We start from the raw sequence: 18,407 nt of genomic DNA, 5'->3' as shown, positions 1-18,407 counted from the left end.
TGTAGTGGATGATAAAATACATAGGCCTATACAGTATATTACTTTACAATGGAGATAATATATCAGATCCATTACTGTGTATCTATATTCATAACAATGTATATGAGAAACGTTTTATGCAGACAGTCTACCTTAAAAAGTTATCTACCATATCACTTTACATCTACACATTGTATATCACTAATTTAGTATGCAACAGACGAATAAACACGATTATATCACAGAAATACAATCTCAGTAAGATGTCTTTCTACACCTAAAAGTACTAGTAAGGCAACAATACCCAAATCTGATGACTAACCATTTAAACTGATCACTTTTCACAATTCTTATATTCTTTTTTTTTTTTTTTTTTTTAGGAAAAACTGGTGTCGAATGCAGCCAGGAATTACAATTATGTAGGCGTAGAGGGCTGAAAAAATTATACATATTTTTGTTCTGTATGTATTTACAATTTAAGTTACTGATAACACAAGAATGGACTCTAGCATGCGGAAAATAATGCAAGACGTTCTCAGAGTTCAATGCATGTGTAACATTTTCGATCGGCTTAAGAATAAAATATGCCTATAGAAATTATTTCCCTGTACATTGTTGGCCAACAACCATTCTCAAATTTATTCCTGAATGACAAAAATAATGTTTTATAATAAGACTTGAGTTGTCTTATGGAGAAATCGGATGTGCTAATTCATTGCATTGGTGATGTTAGAGCATTCTACAAATAATTCTTAGGAATTTTGGAAAATAAATTGGAATCACAGAAAAGCCCTTGTATAGTTTTACTATGATAGAATTTTAAAAAGTTTGAGAGGAACTTCTGTATTTTGAACAAATTGGCAAAATCCATATTTAGTGATCTGGTTTGGGTACTGTCCCTTTACATTGTACTTTAACATGTAATATTTGATTAGTTCAACATTTTATGACCTTAGACAATATATCTGTTTAAACTTGCTTAAAAATTAATCACTTTCCTCTACAAAAGTTACAACTTGTCGTTTAAGCAAAACACTTGTAATACCATGAAACTTATTTGTTTTAAGGCGTGAAGTATACACAATTATCTGCCTCCTTTTTATGGTAATCAAATAGGCTATTAGGCCATGGAAAAATTCAAATGACTTAAAAATAAATAAAAATGTACGATACTACCAAAGCACACAGAAATAAGACAATACCAAAACAAACGTTTGCACCAACCGCAACAACATCAATTATGGCACATGGTTCGTTGTTGGATCAATCAGCACATTTCTTAGAATATCACATGCATACATAAACCAGTCCACATACACCTACACATTTCTTCCTAATACATTCGCTCTTTCTCTTGCACCACATATACCAGTAAACATTTGCCCTAACAGCTTACTTGTACACATCCTCATGCACCAGGTTAATGCATACAGTCCGACTTCCTCTCACACAATCACTTGCTAATGAAATGATCCTCATCATTCACTCTACCCTGCGGCTTGTATCAATATGAAAATCTCTATGATTTGACCGTTTAATTACAGTAAAACCATATAACTTCCGTCTAAGGTAGCCTTGATAGTTAAGATTCATTACAACTTGTAGTATAGTGTATTTTAGGTTACTAAAAATCCTGATAAAGAACTTATTAAAAAGTTATCATTTGTCTTTTTCCATTAAATGTCTGATCAGAGTAAATGTTGTTTTCTCATACAATCCCCACTATAATACAAATATCCCCTAGATAGCGCTCTCGCCTATGAGTCCATCGTTGGTGTCGATACTTTGACTGATGGTCGGCATGTTGGTAGGTGGTAGGTACCCCATACGTTGTCGATGATCAGCTGGACCCCGTGGATGGTTTCCACCAAGCATACGAGCTGCAACAGCTTTATTTCGCTCTACTGACTGTTCAACGATGCCAAAGTTATCATTGGCTGTGAAGGCTGGGTTATCATAGTTATATCGATCATTTGACGACAGATTTGCCTTGTCCGACTTACCACCCTCGTTTCTATAGTCTGAATAACCTCTGGTGCCCTGTTTGTACCCAGAGTAACCCATGTCCTGTCTGTTGTCAGGGTAACCACTACTTTGCACATTGTTAGGGTAACCATAACGCTGTCCATTGTTAGGGTAATCCTTTCGCTGACCGTTGTCAGGGTAACCCTGTCTCTGACTGTTGTCAGTGTAACCCTGCCGATGTGCATTATCAGCATATCCTTGTATCTGTCCATTGGAAGTATAGTCTCTTTGACCATATCGGTCATCAGAGTGACCTTTGCCCTGTAAAAGTCGTCCATATTTTCTGTCTTCAAATCCTCCAGTGTCATTCTCACCTTCGTAACCACTATCAGTAGCAGACGAGCCTGACCGACCACTGCCCTGATAATGATGATTTGCACCATAAGATCGTGACCGTATTCCCTCGTTCACATTATCTGTTCGTTCACTAGGAAGGTTTGTATATTGTCTACCGTCTCTTTGGTACTCGTGATGTGATGTCGCGTTAGCATTCCATTGTGGTTCTTGATGATCACGATCGTCAGTAGGTGCATGTAATTCTACAGATACTTCATAGTGAGAGGTGGCCGCAGTGGCAGCAGCACCACTGCCACCACGATTAGAACGTCCTCGGATGCGGCCCTTTTGCGGAGTGGCAGTCTGTTGGGAATTTGACACTGAAGCCGTAGCTCCTTGACTAGCTTCAAGTTGAAAAGCATATTCTTCGTCATCCTCCTCTTCTTCCTCCTCCTCTTCTACTTGTTCGAATGTCCAGCCTGGCAAAATCTGTCTCAGCTCTCCTAAAACAAAAGAGCATTGCTTATTTAACAAATATACAACAATTCTGTTACACTAAGTACAGATGAAGTACATGTACTCAGATTAGCCAATTTCATAACCACAAAAGGTCATAGAGACATCAGAATAGTGAGTACCAGGCACACTAAATACTAGTCCACTGTGCCCACAGGTCTAAGTTAAGTGATAGATTATCAAACAAATTAACTCCAATTTTCGGACAATCTTACAATAGATTTATATCACTTATATTAACACAAGAACCCTTCGGATTACTTAACTCCAGCCAACATGGCCCAGATGTTGAGAGATGAAATGGAAGATTATTCACTTATATAATAAGTTAAACTGAACGAATAGTCGGGCAAGTGACTGTAAAATCGGTAAAAATGGTATTAATATATCCGGTATAATTTCTTATGAATTAGAAAAATAAAACTTTCCGTCATAATCGCTGTACATGCGAAGAAAATAATAATATCTATGGGAATCCTAAAAGTCCTCCCGGACGGCTAAGAGTGCAATTCAATCTTAACGCATGCGCAACACCCACCACTCTCCGTAGTAAACAAAACATGGCTACCGTAGTTTTGAACCAAAATGTTTCCGCCAAAAACAACCAACTAACTCACCTAAAATGCGAAAGGAAAGGCAATGGAGCAGCGACAATCCCAACAACTGACTCGGTAAACATTACAACGCATGGAGAGTGTTAATACAACTTGTTATAGTTTTGTTCAAACGAGCACGCGGCTCCGGACCGCTACTGTAACAGTTACCTAGTGAGTTACGTTAGGCCTACTACGTACCCGGTACTCCCTACTCAGCTGATTGTGAGTGAGTCTTCGTATTTTGATCATTATGTAAATAGTCCCTAGCAGTATTTTTTCATAAATGAGTGGTCACATATGGTCACATGTTTCATACCTGTTCCCCAATCGCGTAAAACGTAACCCTGGGGTAAATAGCGGTTCTTTAGTGGGGCCTCTTTAGGGGTAATGAATGCCCTGTATGCTACCACTGGTAACCCAAAATGTGTTAATCTTGCCGAAACTTGTTAGAATAACGGCAGAATACTTAATTTTTAACAAGTTTCGGCAGGATTAGCATATGTGCTTTTTTATTCAGTATTAACCCTTTATATTAAGACTTTTCCTCAGAATTCCAATTCGATTAATAAAATTAAGTATTTCTGCCGTAAAATTAAGTATTTTTCTGTCCGCCGTGGGTCGTGACGGCTGACGGCCGAATAACAGAGGGTATCAGTCACAATTACCCAACTTCGTTACGTGCACGGCTATTTATTGCTACATTGTCGGAGGTTGGGAATCGCCAAACTTTTCCGATGCGACGGTGAAATTAACAGATTCGGCGATAGAATTTAAGAGTTTCTGCGTTTATATTCAGTGTTTCTGCGTTTATATTCAATGTTTCTGCGCTAATATTAACACATTTCGTCGCTTACATCGAGCGGGCGCGCCGAGCCGTGACGGCCGAGCACACGGCTTACACAGGTAAACTTTACCTTGTGAAACGAGACTTACAGTACGTACAGCCGCCAGCCGATTGTACCTGTAAAATAATTATGTTTACAATTCTCTTTTCCCCTTTAAAAATACATATATCCTCATTATCCTATTCTCCTATATTTTGTTGTTTTCTTTCCCGCGTCTCGTCATTTGAGCTATGCATTTTGCACCTTTTTTCGGAAGAGTTCCGATACGAGCGGTAACAAATGAATAACTGTCTAGGTTATGTGTAAAATATGTGTATATACACGGGGATTAACTATGACAAACAAATTACAGTTGGTAGTAGACTAAAGGTTACACATTGTGCACACGGTGTGAACTACGAGTGGACACGGAGTGCACGAGGTTTAGACTACAGGTAGACACGGAGTGCACAAGATTTAGACTACAGGTAGACACGGAGTGCACTACGTGTGAACACGGTGCCCACTACAGGTGGACATCGTGTCGAGGTAAAATGTCCACTACATCAAGACCACAGACAGACTAGATGATGTGCCACAGAGATATGAGAAAATATGTATTTATTCTGCAGTCTATGGACTTTGACAGATAGAAATATTTATTGCGATCAGAAACATAATATTTATTGCAACATAAAATTGCCGTTAATTACTGGAAATCATTCGTACTGTAATGTTTATTTGAATAGATACATATAAAGTAAAATGTATCAATATATATTATCATACAATTTAATTTATAGGACGTATAATTTGGACGTTTCTTAGAAGTTATAAAAGCAAATTAACTGCGTACGGTAAACCACGTACTGGTTAAGTCTCATCAATGGATAGTTCAAGTCCGCATTTTCCCAGTAAAAACTATTTCTCTTAGCAAGTGATATGTAGTTTAAAGATTCAATTCTTTTTCGAACGCATAAAGTGATGAACCTTGCAGGGAGTAAGATTTTCAGTGTTAGCAAATCGTCGCCCAAGAGATATTTTGATAGGCAAAATATTTTGATTAAAAAGGATATATTGATGGGCATAATAAAAGCAAGGACATCATGATAAACATAAACAAATTAAATTCTTCATAAAATGTTTAACTATGTATGTAATCTAGTTTTCTAAACGGCAAGGTGCGCGAAATAGTTTTAATCCTGTCAAATGTATATACGTATACATTTGCTACATAGAACCTGGCGCGTTGCAAAGCATTGGAAATATGTGAAATCGTCCATAGACGTTAAAAATAGGCATTAGAAATTACATTTTATTGTGTCAACCGATTGAGGAACCTGTAAGCACTGGCTTAAGAAAGCAAAAATTTAGAATCGGGCATGTGGCTGCTCGTGAGCATCAATATAAGTACACTGTTCAAAGGACCGATCGCAAAAATGTAGGTCACATGCCTGATAATAAATTAAACAGACAATCAAAATAAATCCAAGTTCTACCCATTTAAACTGTAGATTCATAGTTGTTGATTAGATTCTGAATTTGTCACAATTATTTTAATTCTAGAAACTCTGATAATTTGACAATATCCTATTCTGACCTTCTTTTACAAACCGCGAGAGTTACGTGATAACAGTGTGTGATCCATACATGTAGTATATCGTACACTTAAAATATGCCTGCTCGAAAGGTATAGACCCCTAGGCTAGGACTGCAGTTGCCATGGTCACTTGGACTTCATACTGTTCCATCAACCACACGGATATGATAATCTAAATTACCTAACATTGGTCAGAGTGGGGCCAGGGGCCTGGGGCCTTTTTTGGGCACCCTTCAATATGTTCAGTCAAGTGTATCTCAGACTAACAACACCTGTGTGTAGTACCTTATCCCAACCCCAGGAGGTCCATTTATAGCATGCTGTACTTAGGCGGCAGCCTCTCTACATATACATTGTACTCATCACACAAATACGAACAGTTATACAACAATGGTAGTCAATAGGGATATGTATTTTAACTGGTAGTGCATTTTAATTTATTTGCTAATGACGCTTTATATATTAAAATAAAAAATAATCAAAATACCAAGTGTATAATTAACTAAAACATTTATTTCAAGATTATTGGAAAATCATATTTCATCCAATATCTTTTCATTAATTTATTTTTTTCTACACTGGCTTTTTACATATATCAGAAACCTGATTATCATGACTATGTATATTTCATTTCAAAATATTTTATTAATCAATACAAGATATACATGAATTACAGAGAAAGATATTATATTAATGTATTGCTAAATGGATTGGACAACAGGCAAAGCCTAATAAGGTCCTCTCCTGTCATGACTATGTATATAAAATACCATATTACGATGTTGAATAAGTACCTAATCTAAATTAATTTTGATTATAATATATACATGTATTATTGGTAAATTCAAGGTTGTGTCAGACATGCTTGATTTACGCATTGTACAGCTCCCGTCAGCTCCACTTCACGGCTGCCTGTCATGACAATAATTGAGGTGTATTCAGCATCACTTACTATATGTTTTGCCAGCTAGTTTTTACCTCATCCCAATCTACCAACCTACCCCCCCCCCCTCCCCGGGAAACGGTGTACATGTTTACCCAGGCTCTACAACAAACATGTACATGTATCTAATAAGAATGGTACTTTTGTGTTTCAAACTCATAAACCTATATGATTTTTAAACGGTAAAGTATATTTGTTTGTCTTAACAAACTTCCATTGAAACAATTCTAAAATCACATATTATATAAAGATACGGCCTCCATTCTCATAAAGCCGTGCAAACACAGAAGGCAACGATTCTGCCCTCGGGCCATCTATCGATGGTCACCCCTTGAGGTACCTGTATAGCTGGATACTGTGGCTTACCTGTATGTTTGACAAGTTATAATTATTGGACCATGACGCAATATACGGTCAAGATAACTTGCGGGGTTGGGATCATAAACATATTGTGTTTACCGGTAATTAAGAATCAAAACAAGCTGAATTGGGTACTATATGTACTTGTAGGTAGACTATAGCTACGTCATAAAGTTTGAAGTGGATTTATTCTGCATGATCTTTTAAAGACGTTCAGTTTTTAATAAAGAATATGTAATTAAGCTATTTTTACGTACAATACTTTTAGAACTTAAAATAGCAAAGAAAAATATTATAAAAGTGTATATTTTATGAAAGACGATCTACAAGGGTGTCGCTAGAAAACCGATTGATAGACACCAAATCTTTTTATTTAAAAGCTATGTATTACCCGGTATATGATTGTATTACTAATATTTAGCTTAAATTATAAAAGAAAAAGTGTCTCAAAAGCACAATAGGACTGGTTTTTGCCGTAGCTGCAATATTGTAGCTCAAAAGACTTTTAGACAGAAAATGGTATTTACATAAATTTCTCATTATTTTTATATTCTTTGAGTTCAGAAGCTGTGAAAAATTTTATATTTAATCTGTAAATAACAAATATTTATTTATTTTATGGAAAACGTTCTATTTTAATATCGTCAACAATTCAAGTTTGTGAGAAGAATATACATACATGTAATTGCACATAATCAAACACATAATTTGTTTGTCATAGTTAATCCCCGTGTACATTTGTTACCGCTCATATCGGAACTCTTCCGAAAAAAGGTGCAAAATGCATAGCTCAAATGACGAGACGCGGGAAAGAAAACAACAAAATATACATGTAGGAGAATAGGATAATTAGGGTATATGTATTTTTAAAGGGGAAAAGAGAATTGTAAACATAATTATTTTTCAGGTACAATCGGCTGGCGGCTGTACGTACTGTAAGTCTCGTTTCACAAGGTAAAGTTTACCCGTGTAAGCCGTGTGCTCGGCCGTCACGGCTCGGCGCGCCCGCTCGATGTAAGCGACGAAATGTGTTAATATAAGCGCAGAAACATTGAATATAAACGCAGAAACATTGAATATAAACGCAGAAATAAATAAATACTGGAATTACGTGCCACAAAGTACATCAAATATTACCAGAATATGATATCGGTCGTTTAATGTATATCAAATCAATTCAGCAAACCTGAAAAGCAGATCATTATGTATAACACTTAATCAGCATTTTACAATTAAAGGCAACAGCAAAATATCTTTCAAAACGTCTGTAAATAACAAATATTTATTTATTTTATGGAAAACGATCTTATTTTAATATCGTCAACAATTCAAATTTGTGAGAAGAATATACATACATGTAATTGCACATAATCAAACACATAATTTGTTTGTCATAGTTAATCCCCGTGTATATACACATATTTTACACATAACCTAGACAGTTATTCATTTGTTACCGCTCGTATCGGAACTCTTCCGAAAAAAGGTGCAAAATGCATAGCTCAAATGACGAGACGCGGAAAGAAAACAACAAAATATAGGAGAATAGGATAATGAGGATATATGTATTTTTAAAGGGGAAAAGAGAATTGTAAACATAATTATTTTACAGGTACAATCGGCTGGCGGCTGTACGTACTGTAAGTCTCGTTTCACAAGGTAAAGTTTACCTGTGTAAGCCGTGTGCTCGGCCGTCACGGCTCGGCGCGCCCGCTCGATGTAAGCGACGAAATGTGTTAATATTAGCGCAGAAACATTGAATATAAACGCAGAAACACTGAATATAAACGCAGAAACTCTTAATTCTATCGCCGAATCTGTTAATTTCACCGTGCATCGGAAAAGTTTGGCGATTCCCAACCTCCGACAATGTAGCAATAAATAGCCGTGCACGTAACGAAGTTGGGTAATTGTGACTGATACCCTCTGTTATTCGGCCGTCAGCCTTCACGACCCACGGCGGACAGAAAAATACTTAATTTTACGGCAGAAATACTTAATTTTATTAATCGAATTGGAATTCTGAGGAAAAGTCTTAATATAAAGGGTTAATACTGAATAAAAAAGCACATATGCTAATCCTGCCGAAACTTGTTAAAAATTAAGTATTCTGCCGTTATTCTAACAAGTTTCGGCAAGATTAACACATTTTGGGTTACCAGTGTACCGGTCAATTCATACAGTTCTGATGTATATATTTATAGATTTTTAATTTGTAAATTTTTGTTCTGTACATGTTCTGGTAGTGTTATACACATACATTGTATATAGGATTTACATTGTAGGTTAATTGGTAAAATTGTATTGTATATGTTCTGATATACACATATACATATGTACATGTAGGTTTTAGCTTGTTCTTAAGATATATTTGGAGGACACATACAATATTATTTCTGGTCATAATAATAAATAGTGTTTGTATATTTATTACAACTGTACCTGGTTCATGTGTATATGACAAACTTTACAGAGTTGAAATGTACTGCAGCCATGTATCATTTATAATTATTCTGAATTTTTGTTGGAACAATAGATAATGAATTTTTGTATCTTTTTTGAAACAATATTTGATTCTATCAAATGCATCAGTGACACATTCACAACTTATAAAATGTTTTTCTCTAAAATAAAAAAAACCTGTAGAATGAACCTACATTTATTCATTTATATATATTTGAAATTGATCATTTCAATTTTTGTCATATTCAACAGATATAAAAAAAATTGCTGGTTCTTTTTTCAGGCACCATGCATGCATAGTGACATGAATACAGAAAGTTCATCCCTTGGACCTGTATACAAGTGTATGTATATATACATATACATACAATTAGCATCATATGAAGACTGAAGAATGTTGATTTGAGTGCTCTTGAAAGTAAACTTTTCCAATATGGACCTAGAAGATCATGAACAGAACATTTAAACAGTATTAATTTATTGAATGTTCCTTTCAACTGTAATCATTAAATAAAATTATGATGCAATACTTTTTCATTGTTTAACTTTGTAGAAATATTTGTTTATATTAGTCCTCTAGATCCAGTGATTATAATTCTTTGCATCCATATGCCTGCCCATTTGTTTGTCAGGGCTTGTGAGATAGCTTTTCAATTACTTTTAAAATATAAGGATTTTTTTTACATATAGCAATATAGATAACATTGTCTTAGGATTTCTAAATTCTACTTTACAAGAGAGTAGACTCAACATATAAATAAAACCATAAAACTAGCAAGTTATCTGAAATGTTAAAAAATCTTTTTGTCTGAACCAAATTTCACATTTATTGTCTATGTGTAACTTGTACATAGACCATTTATGTATTAATACTGTAGTAACAGTGATGACAAACACATAGACTAAAATGTAGTATGTAGTACTATGTACATCTGTCTTTGATTTGAGTTCTAAACAAAAAAGTGGTACCTATTGGGAAGTTGTGACTTGGGCGGAGGTGAAATACAGCCAGAAGAAATAGCTACACATGGAAAAAAGAAAGATATACAGTACCATATGGATTCAAAGTTGCTCCAAAATCAATGAGACTAAATAACCAAAAAAAAAGCCATGTAAAACCCCAAATATGCAATGACCAGATCAATGATAAAGCACCCTTCCACTTCCAGTTATCTGTAGCTATTTCTTCTATATTTAAACTCCCCACTCAAGTTACAACTTCCCAACCTAATGATTCTTCTGTATTTTAGCCCCCCCACCCCCACCCCCCAACACACACATACCTGATTGATTGTCATGTTATTTCAGGTTCCTATTCAGGTATTATTCCTAAAAACCTAAAAGGGTATACACACTGTGTACTCTCAAAGGAGGGGAACCACTTCATTCAAAAATGGAATTTACAATTTCATCTTAATTTTGAAATTTTCAATTTAATTATTAATTACTGGACTATTAAAACAGTATAGAACCCCTCGGCTACAGACAAAGTACTGTGGTACACATTTCTCTTAATTAATTACTTTTCTTCAACTCAATCATCTTTTTCTCCAGAGCACAAAAAAGAACAGGAAACAACAGAAAAGGAAAGTAACATACATGTAGGCCTATATGTTTTCTGGAAATATATATGATGTGTTAATTCTCACAGCATAGGCCTACATGAATGTGAAGAATTAAATATTATCAATGTTTGAGAGAATTTCCTAGTTGTAATTCTATAGCAGCTACATGGAATGTACGTTTACATATATACATTGTACGATACATATACATCATAAAAGTTTCTTTCCTTCCAGCTGGACATTCATGTCATCTCTCTCCAGAACTCAAATATTGTTTACAAAAAAAACAACCAACCAGAGACATAGATAATTTAATTAAATCTCTGCAAAAAACTACACGAATAATTGAACACATATATTGTACTTGTAAAATATCTATGTATGAGCTAATTTATTTTCACATCTTTGACAGCTACATGCATGGACGTTCTATGGAACGTTTTCGTGTGGTTTTAAATGGGAAATTATGTTACGATTATTTGTATTTAACCTTCATGATTCGGTTGATGTAAAATACGACGAATGCTATGCTGCAATAATTGCCCCTTGCCGGGGCCCCATCTCTGCATCGGCCGAATATTTGTGTCGATTTCCATGTACAAGATGCTTTTATCGAAAAATGATTACAAAGCATTGTCATTAATGTAAGAATACTTCATTTGCATCAAATCTATCATCTCAAAACAACAATTTGCATACCGCATTAGTGGTTTATCACACGAAACGAAACCGACACGACTGAGAAACACATGTCCATGTTGACATTTCCACGCAGCCTCGTTTTCAAAGAGTTTGGAGAATTTATATTTAGAACTGTGCTAAATTTACACGGGGCTTCCCCAAAATTTCAATGGTCAAAACTGGACACCGTAAGCAGAACTTGACCATCATTATGGTATACAATGACTTTTGGAAGGCCAAAGAACGCATTTAGACTGGTTTCCTTTGCCCGACTATTCACTTTAAACTGAATATGAACTTTGGACTGTGTCTAATATGATAAGCATTAATTAAATTAAATATCCAACTTACGATCTGGGACGACTTGAATAACCGGGACGACTGTCTCTGATATGCTGCATCCTTCAAGTGTGCGTACCATGATGTCACGGTCAGTGATGTCATCAAAGTCAAACTGCATGTTGCTGGGACTACAACAGGTTCAACTTGTACTAATTAATGCAGTGGAACTTATATACTAATCACATTATGTGACAAACAGTCAAACCTGCCTAACCAATCACCTTTGTATAATGACCACCTGCCTAATAAGGCCACTTCTCATGGTTTCAAATGGTCTACTATCAACATAATTTGCAATGTTTATAAAGATCACTTGATCTCGGTCCCTATCGGGTTGTCAGACAGACAGACTGAACTGTGTTATTTTAATAGACCCATATATTATCTATATAAAATTGGGTCATGTTTTGGAAATGTATATTCAGTGAATTTGATAAGAGATTTCATATTGGTTCACTACCAGGGGAGAAAAGATACTTGTTATTGTTGAAAAATGTTGTGGTATTAATTCATAACAACCTCAAAGATTAATTATTATTTGACATCATCACAATACAATAACACATTGTATTGCATTCCACTCTTTGTTAAAAAAAGTATAAAAATTAAAAATACAGTAAGGACACATATCTGTTATCAACTTCACTGAAAAAAACCACAAGATTTTCCCAATGCCCCGAAAAAAAAAAAAAATTAAATATTCATTTAATTTGAAATATTAAGTTATTTTGAAGGCGCCACTTATAGCCAGTGCAAACAATGGATAAGCAATAAGTATGTTATTTTGCAACAGAATTAAAGATGCTCCACCGCTGACAAATGGTATTTTGTCACTATCTAAAACAGGAGCAGACGATTTAGCATTTTTTTCTTCGGTTACAAAAAATACTTACTTTACACCATTTACCACCATTGAAAAGTTTGAGGTTCTTCTAATTTTACTTTAAATTAAAAGTATGAAAAATAATTAATTGCATCCCGAAAAAATCTGTGGCACTATATCCTATATGAAATCAAGTACTGATTGTGCATGCACCAAAGGCAAAATAAAAATTATTTTATATTATTTTTTGTGTTAATTAGACATATAAATACAAGATTAAACACCAATTATTGTTCAAATGATGATGAATAACATTATGCTCTGTCGGCAGTGGAGCATCTCTTTAAGAAATGCATATTTTTACAGTGTGAAGTTATGACCTTGTAAATAACCTTGACCTTAGAAAACAAAAATAAGTACTGACCGTTGACCTCCCACTTCATGCCCTGATGGAAGTAGTCACCACTTCCTCTGATGATAAGGTCGCCATGGTGACAGTCTATGTACTGGTAATTACTAGGAGCCTTGTTCGCCATGGCAGAGTAGTAAAGACGTCTTAACAACATTACTCAACATAAACTTAAAGGCAAAAGTATCGAATTAAATAACTTATACAACATGTCATTAGAAGAGAACAGCATAAATTAAATGAATGGGGCATGGAATAATGCCATGAAATAACATGTACCAAATGTGGCAAATAAATTTTATCTAGCCCTTGAGGACAATTTACCTCCTTTAATCAAGTATGAATACAATCTGTTTACCTTGCCATCATCATTTAGCAGAAAATGACATTTTAGATAAAAAAGGCTATAACTCTTATCAAAATATTCGGCAAAGATAGCAATTTAAGTTGAAGAATTCCTAAAGCTTCTCCCATGGAAAATCAAGCAATGAAACTTACATTAATTAATATGTGCTTGCTTATGAATAACGTAAAGCTAAGGATGAAAATCATGTTCATGCATAGTCCTGATATGACATTTTTCTATGTAGCTAGATTCCTTAGCCAGTGACACCTACCTCTAGAACAAACGGCTCCCCTCTTTTCATTAGTGTCTTTGCTGCGTCAATGCCCATCATGATACGTCCCATGATCTTGGGATTGTTCTGGTTCAACATAATCACCCATTTTTCTGTCAACAGACATGAGTTATAGATATTACATGAATCTTATATTTGAGGACATAGAATTAAATGTTTCAAAATGTAGCCATACCATGACATCCTTCCATTAGCAACTTACAAAATTGACTTATTCTTGAAAACGTAATTTGCAAATTTTCTTTTGAATGGGGCAGCTTCATTATAATTAAATAACCCTAATAATTCCTAATGGCACTGTTGAGTTGGATTTGATCCTTGTCAGCCAGAAAAGTGTTTGTCATCGTAGAATGCAATATCCACCACATTCAAGTAGATTTTCACGTTACGAATGCATTAATTATTTATTTTTGATACTACAAAGTCCACTATACCTTTGCGAACTTTGAAGAAACAGTTCAGCTTCTGTATCCCAGTTCCTGCATTTATAACTGGCTGAATCACCAGGGGGCGCTTCATCAGTTCTGATCGAAAAGTTTCCAACTCGGCTATTGTTGCCATACGATAAATTCTAAAAAGCAAAGTGGTTGGTCAGTTTAAATTGTTGATGAGTTATTAACTTCTGATTTTGATAATTATTATCGTGGTAATTGAATACTTACCGTCATCACTGAGAACCAATTTTCCCTCATGGCTACTAAATTTCGTTATTTCAGTTTCAAAAAGAACATTCAGAGATTAATATTTCCGTGATCAAAAACTGAACTGAAATTGAAATGTATTTCAATTTATCAATTTAAATAATAATTTCCATAGAAAAACTTTCACAAATTAACTTTTATCGCAAAAATTGCAATAGTAAATGTTTTAATTGCATGCAAAAGAGAATTGGTTTACAGTTATGTTGATGAACTTTTCGGTATTTCACTCAGTAAGTAATTGATTTTGCTGTCCATACTATGATTATCAGCTTCAGTATTCTCAAGTATGTAACTGTATACTGGTAAGCTCCTCTTCCTTTCTAACAAAATGCATGTTCATGAGACTCTCGAGCAGCATGAACTACATAGTACCGTATTCAACCAAATAAGCACCTGTGTCCCAATAAGCGCCCCTCACCCTTTTTGAGGCCTTGATTTCAAAACAAATACCAGGTAAACACCAAATCTACATAAAACAGTATAGATTTAGGATAATTTCGTCTTATTAGCACTTTTTCATTTTTTTCAAGTTTTTAAACGCCCTGGGTGATTATTGGGTCGAATACGGTAATTTGCATACCCACTTTACAGTGCTTGTGTGCATTAAACTACATTTTGCTTTAAAGAAATATTCACCTTTTACGGGGGATGACGTTCACCATGGCCGCAGCCGACTCCACACACTTGCCATCCTTCCCTGGCTTCAGAAGGCCGTACATAGTGTAACCGTGGGACACGACATCTTCCTCCTTGGATACCACCAAGGCTGGCGATTGTTGCTGCATGTCTGCAGTTTCCTGTTACAAGCGATAATAAAACTGAATAAAGTATACTTTTACAGTGATAATAGTTACAAATGTAGTCTCCGTGTACTCTCCATTGGAGAGAAATGTCACCTCCACTAGTTTTAATACAAATTGTATTGTTCTTTTTGGACACACTCAGATATCAGTAAGAAAACCCAATATATTAAAGATACTTACATAAAAAAATTATGAGCCCACTATTTATGCAATAGCACAAGAAGTAGTTTAAAGATTTAAGTTTATATGACCACTGTTACATTGATTATGTATGAAGATCATTCATTTTTCCATCATGGCAATCATAATTCAAAACAATATGCTATATAGGACCATCTTATTCTTATAATGGGTCTCTTGACTTTTGATTTAATATCCAAAAGAGGTTCAATGACCATAAAATGACTAAACATCAATTTCAATCCTTTTACTCGTGAAAATGCTACGACTGCCTGGTCGACCAACATCATGACCCTGTAGGCATTATGGTCATAACAAGAATTTTTTTTAAACGGCTGTCAATATCATTTTGACATATAATATGACAAAATTACAAATGAGGTTTCATCTCGTGAGACCAAAAATCAGTTCTTGTGTGTTATGTGGTTATTGATTCAAAAAAAAGAACATGATTTTTTTTTTTTAGATTTTTAAAGGGACAAGTATTATATTTTCGTAATTCTTATTGGGACATTTTCAAGATTTTAAAAACTTTAACTGCTATGTACACTAGTGCTAGAACCTGCTACAATTATATATATGCTGTCAAAACCATTATGTCTTGTTTTATACACATGATAAGCAATATCTGAACCCTTTAATCACTTAGACTGGTGACAGGTGCCTGTAAACAGATAAGACTGCTGTAGGCTACCTGACACAGATCATATCAACAGAAACCATCGACAGGTATATATAATGATGTTTTGGATCCGGGCACACTATAGTTATATAGATAACATTGTTATCAACATGTTATCATCGGTTTCTACAAATAGCTCTTTCTAAGACTCTTACAGTTTTACGTTATGCAAGGTTATCTACAGACGTATATTATTTATATATATACATGTTTTTATTTATCCTTTTATCAGCTTTGTGACCAAACTGAGAAGAAGTTTAAATAAAGTCTAACATGAGCAATGTTTTCTAAGAAAGAATTAATTCAGATCTTGCTCCAATATTGTATCTAATCAACACCAATTCACTCTAGAGAGATATGAGTTACCATTTATATCCAATTTCAAACTTTAAATAATCCAGGATAACTATATTGCACATTAAAGGATTATAAACGAAACAGATTTTAATCTTTAAAGATACAATTGTTAAACAAGTTTGAAAATTTTGTACAGTATCAAAAGGTATTATTTATTATTGATTGTACAATTTTAAATAGATAATTCATAAAATGTTAAATGACAATTGCTATAACATTGGTCATACTATATTCTCCCACATTATTCTAATTAACAATATATGCATGCAGTAGTTGACTCTTGCTATACCACACGGCAAACAGCAAAACCTTCATTTTTTGTGTGGAACAAGTAGATACCTTTTTATTATCAAATTCAATTCAATCATATAACGAAAATTGATATCTCATTAAACTTCAAGTTTGTCTAGTTTTACATGTACATGTTGACATATCAGTTTTATTTCCTTTACTTTTTTTAGATGTTGAGTCAGTGGATACCTGAGGTTGATGTACATGACATATGTTTACTTGATATTTTGACATTTATTTCATTAACGATACTTGTTTTAACATTTGATTATAAGCTTATGCATCGATCATGTAATTACATAAATACAAACTTGTACAAAACCTAGCAAAGGTTGTACAGCATAAACATAGATAGGATAGGCTGTGTCATTATGTATTTATAAAAAATGAATTCTTTTGTCATTAAATAATAAAATATATTTAACAAAACAATAAGGACAAAATGTACACATTATAGAGTAGGTTGTACATACATTCATTAGTCACGGATACCTAATTATATTATCGATCTGTGTGTTTAGTGACATTAAATAGTTACACACTGAATCATGTAAAAAATATGACATAGATACATCGCAATCATTTCCGGTTCTAAAAATAGATTTTTTTTTCAAATAATTTTACCTGTGATTCAAATATTCAGTAAAATATATCAATCAAATATTAAAAGAAGAATATCCACTTAATAAAGATAGGGTAGTTATTTTGATCAACAACCATATCAAAAGACCACACAAATGTAAAGACAGCAGTATATAACAGTCATAAACAATAATAAAACTCATCCTCGCCAAATCCGTACACATTCCACACGTTTTTACACGAATTCCACTTTCTTTGAAGTTCTTAGGTTACTTACCACGGAAAATATCGATTCTTTTTGTGGTGTAACAAGTTAATTGAACCTTTCCTTGAATTCAGGTTTAACACATTTTGATAAATCCATACGCCGCTCACTCTCTATCGGTCATGACTGGACAGCCATACCTGTCGTAGTTCACAACGGGGACAGGTAAGTGTGCAGAGGCAATTTCCTACCTGGATAATTTTGTATACCGGAACGTTTAAACGCTGCGCTCTCGAACCTCGTCATGCTCTGACAGGACCAACACTCGCTAAGTCAAGGTTTAGAAAAGTGATTTATTTAATGAACAAAATATGAGAAACATGGTAATAATATCTATATTAATTAATATTCGGCTTACACAACGGATACGTACTTTGTAACTATATATTTGTAACTAAAGTTAGAACAATCGCAGCTACATGTAAATAGATATTATATATATTCCTGTCGGAGGGATTTCACAATTTGCTTCATACAGTTGTCTCTGAAATAAAATGTAATTCCTT

General features: G+C 34.3%; 1 pseudogene; it reads right to left on the bottom strand.

Moving 5' to 3' along the window:
* Positions 1 to 326: 326 nt before the first annotated feature.
* LOC138314981 (uncharacterized) lies at positions 327 to 18,081 on the bottom strand (annotated as a pseudogene).
* Positions 18,082 to 18,407: the final 326 nt, after the last annotated feature.

The sequence above is a fragment of the Argopecten irradians genome, chromosome 2 (genome assembly GCF_041381155.1).
Source record: "Argopecten irradians isolate NY chromosome 2, Ai_NY, whole genome shotgun sequence".
Lineage (NCBI taxonomy): Eukaryota > Metazoa > Mollusca > Bivalvia > Pectinida > Pectinidae > Argopecten > Argopecten irradians.
Note: the sequence above shows the minus strand (reverse complement) of the source record. Positions and strands in the feature narration are given on the sequence as shown.